The sequence below is a fragment of the Caloenas nicobarica genome, chromosome 15 (assembly GCF_036013445.1).
Source record: "Caloenas nicobarica isolate bCalNic1 chromosome 15, bCalNic1.hap1, whole genome shotgun sequence".
NCBI lineage: Eukaryota > Metazoa > Chordata > Aves > Columbiformes > Columbidae > Caloenas > Caloenas nicobarica.
In genome coordinates this window covers 12,477,589-12,485,683 of record NC_088259.1, presented here as the reverse complement: position 1 = coordinate 12,485,683, position 8,095 = coordinate 12,477,589, and positions in this window count along the sequence as shown.

Sequence of the window (8,095 nt, the reverse complement as noted above, 5' to 3'; positions counted from 1 at the left end):
CTTTGCCTAAGGCAAGCACTAAGTCCGGTATCTAAGGCACTGTTCTTCTGTTTCGAAGTTTACTTAAACTATAAATTTTGCTTTTGCTCTGATGTTATTAACTAATAATTCAAGGCTGGAAACCTCATTCAATTGTGATAAAAGAATTTGGCTGAGTGGCAGGCAGATAAGTTTTCCTGAATGCCATCAGCAGGATCTATTTACACAATAAATCACTACTCTGATAATCTGTCCTTTATTTATAATTCCAGATGGAAGATTTCAAATCAGGTCAGTGATTTAGCAGCACTCCTAATAACCAAGATGACTTTTTTATTGCCAGCTATAACCATAATGGTCAGATTAGAATTATGCTGTGTTTTGCCATCTTTTCTGAAAACTATGCAAGATTAAAAATAGTAATGAAAGTATTCTGTGTGTTTATTGTTTGTGTAAGCTTGTGTTGGGTCTACAACACATCATGCTGACAATCACCAAAACACTACACAGAAATAGCCATTGCTGAGGGGACAACGCCAGGGCTGGTGTCAGGAGTGCTGTCTGTGCAGATACAAGCGTGGATGATCGATGGCCTCAGCTTCTGCTTTGCTTGTGCATAATGGCAGAGGGAGCGTGTGAAGCCTCTGGTTTGTTCAGGGTCTGCTTTAAACTAATTACCTTTATCGATGATTCCGGGGGTACCCCAGGGGGACATCGAGGGGGTCTTGGGGTGACACCGGTAAATGCTGGTGATGGGCTGTAGTGTTTCAATTACCTGTTCACAGTGAGAGGTCTAATCACGATGCCTGTGAATCCCCATTACTTCTGGCCCCCGCTGTGCCCAAGTCAGTGGGAGTCCCAGCAGCACAAATGTTTATCTCCGCACAAGCTTCATCTCTGTCTTTGTTTTGCCTCGTTTGTAAAAATCTTATGTAAAAGTAAATGGCACACAATCAGTACAGGGGAAATTAATCACAGTGGAACCAAACTTCTGACACTGAGTTTTAAAGCGTACAAAAGAGGCTGATCACAGGATGGTCCTACAGAGAGGGGATGTCAGCATGTTAGCAATAAAATCTTTTGGTCTCAGACAGAAAGCATTTTCCCTGTCTGCTCTTCCCTCTACTCTGTTGAGAAATGGCAGATCCCCCGGGATCTTCAGGCTGCCACAGAAGGAGGATAAGTTTTAATCAGATCTTTCTGTGCCAGTTTGGGGTTGTTTTCTCTCTTCTGAAGGATCCATTTGTCCTGATTAAGGTATTACAAGAAGTCATTTAAAGGACAAATAAATGACAAGAGATTCTATAAGTGAAGGGTAAAGCATGTGCTGAGTGTGCTATAATTAGTTCCTTCTGTTAATGCTTTAGGTGTTGTATTTCACAGTCCTAATAATTAAACACTTAGTAACAAAGTGTTGGATTAGTGTTTTAAAAAATCCCATTGGCCAAGCTGGGGACTTCTCTCGAATTTTCTGAGAGTAGGGAACAGATGTTGTAGCCCTTGTGGTGGTGGCAAAGTTTCTCAACTCAGTTCAAAAGCCACCATCACCCTCAAAGAAACTGAAAATGGGCTTTTTTTTCTTAACACATGCTGATACTGAAGACTGAGAATAATGAGAGAATCAGGTTGTTCCAATGTGGCTTTCCATTTTAGCCTGTCATTGCACTTGGATGGGAAAGCTGGCGATTGGGGAAAAGCGAGGGAAGAGACACGCAAAGCCAGCGCTTCCCTGGGCCAGCGCTTCCCTGGGCCAGCGTTTCCTTGGGCCAGCGTTTCCTTGGGCCAGCGTTTCCTTGGGCCAGCGCTTCCCTGGGCCAGCGCTTCCCTGGGCCAGCGTTTCCTTGGGCCAGTGTTTCCCTGGGCCAGCGTTTCCTTGGGCCAGCACTTCCCTGGGCCAGTGTTTCCTTGGGCCAGCATTTCCCTGGGCCAGCGCTTCCCTGGGCCAGCGTTTCCTTGGGCCAGTGTTTCCCTGGGCCAGTGTTTCCTTGGGCCAGCGCTTCCTTGGGCCAGTGCTTCCCTGGGCCAGGGTTTCCTTGGGCCAGCGTTTCCTTGGGCCAGCATTTCCTTGGGCCAGCGCTTCCTTGGGCCAGCGCTTCCTTGGGCCAGCGCTTCTCTGTGCCGTCCCTGCTCTTCGCGCTCTTCAAAAGTGATGAGAAGTTTTCAAAATGGAAACCTCTACTCTCCTGTGCTAACCCTGTTAGTGAAACACAGCACATCGACCTGGATCTGACTAGGACACTTTCCTGATGTCTACAATAACATAATTCGCCATGTCTACTTTAATTAATCAATTCAATCCGGCATGCACATTTCTTACGAACTGATATATTTCTCAAGAAACAGAAGGCACTTCAAAAACCTGAATATTTAATATTTCAGATGCCCACTTCGTTTCGCTTAACACTTGTGGTAGGAGTCTACTATTTCCAGTTGTACTATGAGGTGTGAACCGAAACTCAAACTCACAAAACATTTTTCACTCAGAAGGATAAATCTCTACATTTCTTCTGCTCTGCCTGTGCCACATCTCTACTGCTTTGAAAGCTGCAGTAAAACCCAGTTTGCAAGATAACCATTCTATACTATGGAAAATGAAACATAATGAGGCTACAGAAGACAGCGGAGGCCCTTCGGCCTTTTTCTGTCCTCTAGACAAATGTAATTACCTGATGTGAGATTTGTCGAGAGTCATTAAATGAATAAACAGAATAGCAAAGCTAAAATTTCCGGAAGCTCATGCAACATCATCTGCTCTTTGCAGGTTCTTCTACCACTTGCATCAGAATGGTAACGGAGTGTCACACAGCACACATATTATGCAACATGATTAACATCTGTTCCTTCTTCCCGATTATCCCCAAGAGACGAAAACCCAGTCTTTGAGAAAATGAGGCTCTCATTAGTAAAGTACCAGCATAAAAAGCAGTTTTTTATAAAACATAACTTCACTAAATATATCATTATTGTTGGGACCACGCTTACAAAGGCCTTTTTTGTACAATCTTCTGATTATTCATAATAGCTGAATATGATACGTTATTAATAATTCCGTAATTTTTGGCTTGCTCGAAATTCTGTGAAATAAGAAAGAAAATTACTTCAGGGATTCAATTAGCAAATTATTTCAAGGCAATGATAATTATTAATGCTTCTTGATGGAGGCTTTTCCTGTGATAAAAGACAGTTCTGTAAGTATCCAGAAGATGGCATAAGTAGGCCAGTTATCAACCCTCCAGTACCAAGAAGGAAAACTAAGGCAGGCTTCCTAATACCCTATTTCAAAATAAATCTGCTTATAAAAATGCATTTTTGATATGGTCAGTGGAGAGGTTTTTTTTTCTTACGACATAGCCCTTTCCTCATCAGCACCATGCAAGGAAAGTACCACTTCATAGCTATACAACCGTACTGAGAAAAAGGAATGTGAGGAGGCTGATGTGAAAATCTTCAGCAGAAATACATGATTTTTTTTTTTTATTAGACTATGTCCATTATATAGAAATCTTTATTTGCCCTCTATTTCTTTCAATGAAGAGACAGCAATAATGACTGACAAGAAAGATATCTGTGTATTTTTGTATCTGTAGTGTACTCTGTCTAGTTCATTTCTTTCTCTTTACTTTTCTAAAGGGTTTGATTCAATTAATTTCTAAAAGTATGAGGCATATGGGAGAATCCATTTACACCAGCAAATGAACACTTCCGACACAAAAAGGGGACTTACGCTTGAAACTGGCCTTTAATATGTAACTTTCCACATGAGCAATTTACATATTCCAATATACATTTTCATCATTCAAACTTATCAATCCCATAAACAGAAAAGATGTTCTGCACACAATGGTGATTGATCTTCAAAGAAGAAACAAAAATTAGGGGAGATCAATTTCCCTCTCTTCATTCAGTGTTTTTAAATGCCTAAATCATGGCTCAGGGAGACATCTGATAGCGTCAAACTGTAGTTCTTGATGATAAAAGTGTATTTGGGATGAGTATTAAATTTCTTAACTTGAAATCTGTTGTCTGTCACACTAAGGTTATTGTCCAGAAGTGAAACCACAGAGAAATGCAATTAAACAAGCAACACTTCTTGGACCTTGGGGCAAACCCTGATTACACAGCTGCTGAAAGTGATCTTGATAGACTCTGCATTCATATATTTTTTTTCTAGGCATTTGCAAAGTGCCACAGAATGTCATAGTTGAATCCTCTCCTTATGTAAGACCAAGAGCTGAGTTAGTGGAATTGTTGCAAATCAGCTCTGAGATGCAATAGTTGGGTTATGTAGGGAGATTTGTAAACAGCTGGCAAGGCAAGTGTCACATTGTTAAGTTCTGAATGAATTCCCAGGAACTGATAAAGGTAAAATGTCTAGGATTAGAAGACATGAATATACTAATATAAAAGAGAAGAAAAAATATTAAACTTACCTGCTTCTTTCAGAAGGGTAGACTATCGCTTCACCATCCTTCCTGATCTCCATCAAACATCGATGAATCTCAGTCTACATACTGTATGGGCAGGCATCATCTTTTATTCCTTGGCAGAGCCTGAAATAAGAGATTTTAGTCCCTAATTAGGGCTGCAAGATTCTTCCGCAATAAAGTACTAACAGTCAGACACAGAACTATTATTTGTGCTTTGGAAATTTTTTCCACGTATTTTGCAGGATATCTGTGAAAGGGTATTTTTCTTTCTGCAATATTTGCTTCCTGCCCAAAATAGCTTCTACATAACCAGAGATAGGAACCTCACATTTAAGAAAACCCATGTTTTTGTTTTCAGACATTTAATTTAAGAAACATCAGCTACGGCCAGGACTATCATAAAACCACAAAAACTCAGCCCAGTTCAGCTTGTCATGTTGCCAAGAATGCTGCTTAGATTAATGCAAACACCATCAACCTGTTTAACTGAATTGTATTTAGAAAGGATATGGAAAAAATAGGAGATGATTGTGGAAGCTGTGGCAACAAATCTTCCAAAGAATACGTTACAGATTCTTCTATGAAAAAAAGAATAACAAATGCACTACAAGGCACTAGCACTCACCGTTGTTCCTAGCAAAAAGGCAAAATAAAGAAATGGCTTTTAGTGTGGAAACTGGAGTGTGTTCTGGATCCTGAAAAGCTGCTGACACAGGCTGTAACTGATGGAAAACCAACAGAACCTGTCATCTCCGTGTTATATTACTGACAGTATAAAAGGTATTTTCATTTAGAAATACATTTGAAAGCAGCAGTGACATGTGAGTTCCTATTTCTACCTATGGCAGAAACAATTTCTCACTTCAGTGCCTGTTCTTTCTTTCCATTATGCCAGGGCAAATCCAGAATGATTCTAGTAAAACTGGTGCGATCAAATGAAGCAAATGGAGAAGATGGAGCCCTGTGCATGTCTTGGTCAGAGTGTCCATGACTGTGACCGGGACATTCTGCTTACACATGCCAGCATTACACAGAGGAACCACCTGCCTTGTTGAAGAGAGGGCGTTTTGGAGAGTATATATTCAAAAGGAGATACACTTATGGAAACTGGAAAAACAAGCTAACCTTTCCCAATGATGTCAGAAGCTGAGAAATGTTGGACTGTGGAATCTGGGCACCTTCTTATTCCGACATTCCTAGAAATCGCAGTATAAAACGGGATCTCTTCAAATCCAAACTGGAATGAACAAGAATAAAGGATTCTGGAGTGACTCGACACTGAAGCTAAAAAGGCTTAATATTGTCTGTTGGCAAAACACTGTGCTGGGAAGAGTGTAATGCAAACCTGGACATAATTATGCTAGAGAGGTGCTGTGTCTGGAGCAACTGCATACATGGAAGAGTACTCAAACTGCAAAATCCCTCTCCAGACATAGCAGTGCCTCTGCCCAAGAAAATCAGGACCTCCGGTGGAGGAGACAGTTTGTGTTTGCATCTTGTTCCAGCAGAACAGTAAAAAGCAAGTGGAGCATGCATCCATCATAGGAGCTGGGAAGCACTGCCAAGGCCAACAATTGAGACATAATCCAAGTTTTCTTGCTTGAAAATCCAGGTGGCTTAGTCCAAAACAGAGCCAGAGAGCAAGATACCACTATGGGTAGACAATGGCAAGTTTTGGCTCAAGTTTGAGCTGAAAACCTAAGCTAATACTGCTGTATGCACCTAGTCACAATATTCTAAATAAAGGACCCTCAGTATGAGAGGAAAATTGGGAAACCAGGTGTCCCAACAGGCTGAGTGCTGATCTGCAACTCTGAAAATCATGCTTCATGAGATTCCTCTGTGACCTTGGGTCAGTTACTTGCTGTCAGATTTTAACGAATTATTCAGCATCTACCTCCACTGGAATTAGTGGAAATGAGACATCATAAATCTGTCTACTTCATCTCTCCAGCTGTGAAATGGGAACGGTCCTTCCTGTCTCAAATACTTCCAAAGGTTATGAAGTGTTTTGACAGGACAGCAATAGGAAGCGCATAAGTATCCTAAACAGAAATATGAAGTTTTCCTAAACTGATGCTGTGCTGATGTGCTGAATAAATATTGTCTTTAGGTTTTTTGCAATATTCAGGTTTATGAGCCAAATGAAAGCAAAGCATGGATGATATTTTAATGTGCTGAATAAATATTCATCAGGATATGCATTTTTTAAGCTAAAGATCCAATATTATTTATAGTCTGCGCTTTCATGTAGAGAAGCTAGTTATATCAGAAATGAGGAGGAAAACTGACACCCTGCTATGAAGTTGCTGAATATTTACTAACAAGACCATGATGAGGGTGAAACAATCACGTGCTTGACTTGAATGGAAAGTGTGGGAGTTCAACACCTCTGAAAAACTGAGCTTTATTTCACTGTCTTGTTGAACTTCAATGGCTAACTTTAGGCATTCAAATAGTTCATGTAAGATACTTGGCAAACATCGCAGAGTGAGACATTGACAGAAACAGGCAAAAAATCTCAAACAAACAGATCTGCTGATTTAAAATCCCAACATCTTTCAATGTAGGTGGTTTTAACATGGCAGAGAAACATCATTATTGGGAATTTGTCTAATGCTTAAAGTGTAGACTACTTTCTTTGCACTTTGTGGATTACTGGGAGAAGGGAGGGTATCTTTGAACAGGAGTTTAAGTGTTTCCTCTGTTTTACTAGATGAAGGCAATCCCTACAATCAACGAGTGGTGATTCACAACAAAAGGACCAGCAGAGTTCCCAGTTTTCCTCTTCAGCTGTCATTTGGTTCATGGAAAATTTTTAGAACCATGTGCTGGGAATTAAGTATATAGTCCCTTACTTAGAGTAGAATACTTAGAAAGTCCTCAGAAAATGTACTTCCAGCTTTTTATTTCAGTTTATCAGAAAGCCTTATGTAAAGCCAGTAGCAACAGTGTCTCTCATTTCCCCATGACTACTCAGAGACTGCTCTCAGAGTCGATGCTATTGTATACATTCCATCATTATGTGCCTCTAAAAATGAAAAATAGGTCAAGAAATTGCAAGGTGAATGAGTTAATACAGAAACCATTATCATATTCAAGTGCTGTACAACTGAATGTCTCCTATTTAATTATGAGGCAGTAGAGTCAGTACAGTGTGGTGACATTAATCATTACAATACTGAAATTTTGTTACCATGGTGTGTTTTTTAAGAGGAAACTCTTTTAAGATGTAAATTAACTTTGTCTTAGAATTTCCCTCCTCATACCCGCAGTCAAGCAGTAATGACTGTTTATAAGCCTTGTGTCAGGATACACTGAGCTGCAAGAGCAACTTGGAGACCTTACTAAGTATTCCCATAATAGGAACCACCATCCTGATTTTGGCCCCATTGCAAAGCCATTCAGTTTCCTCTCTGTCTCTTTGCACTTATTAGCAGATATTTGAGTAGTCAAGGAATGGTATGCAATGACTGCTATATTGAATACCCTTTATCTCACATGAAGAATTGTAAAGCAGGCATTTGTCCCTGCCTTTGGCCAGCCCAACTATCTGGACAGCAGAATGTGTCTCTAAGCCCTGTTTGCTCCTTCCTTCAGACCTCATGCCGAGTGTAGCTCAGCTGCAGAGGGAGAGTCCCTTTCGTGCACGTGCAGATATTTATTAGAATTTGCTCCTGCAAAATCGA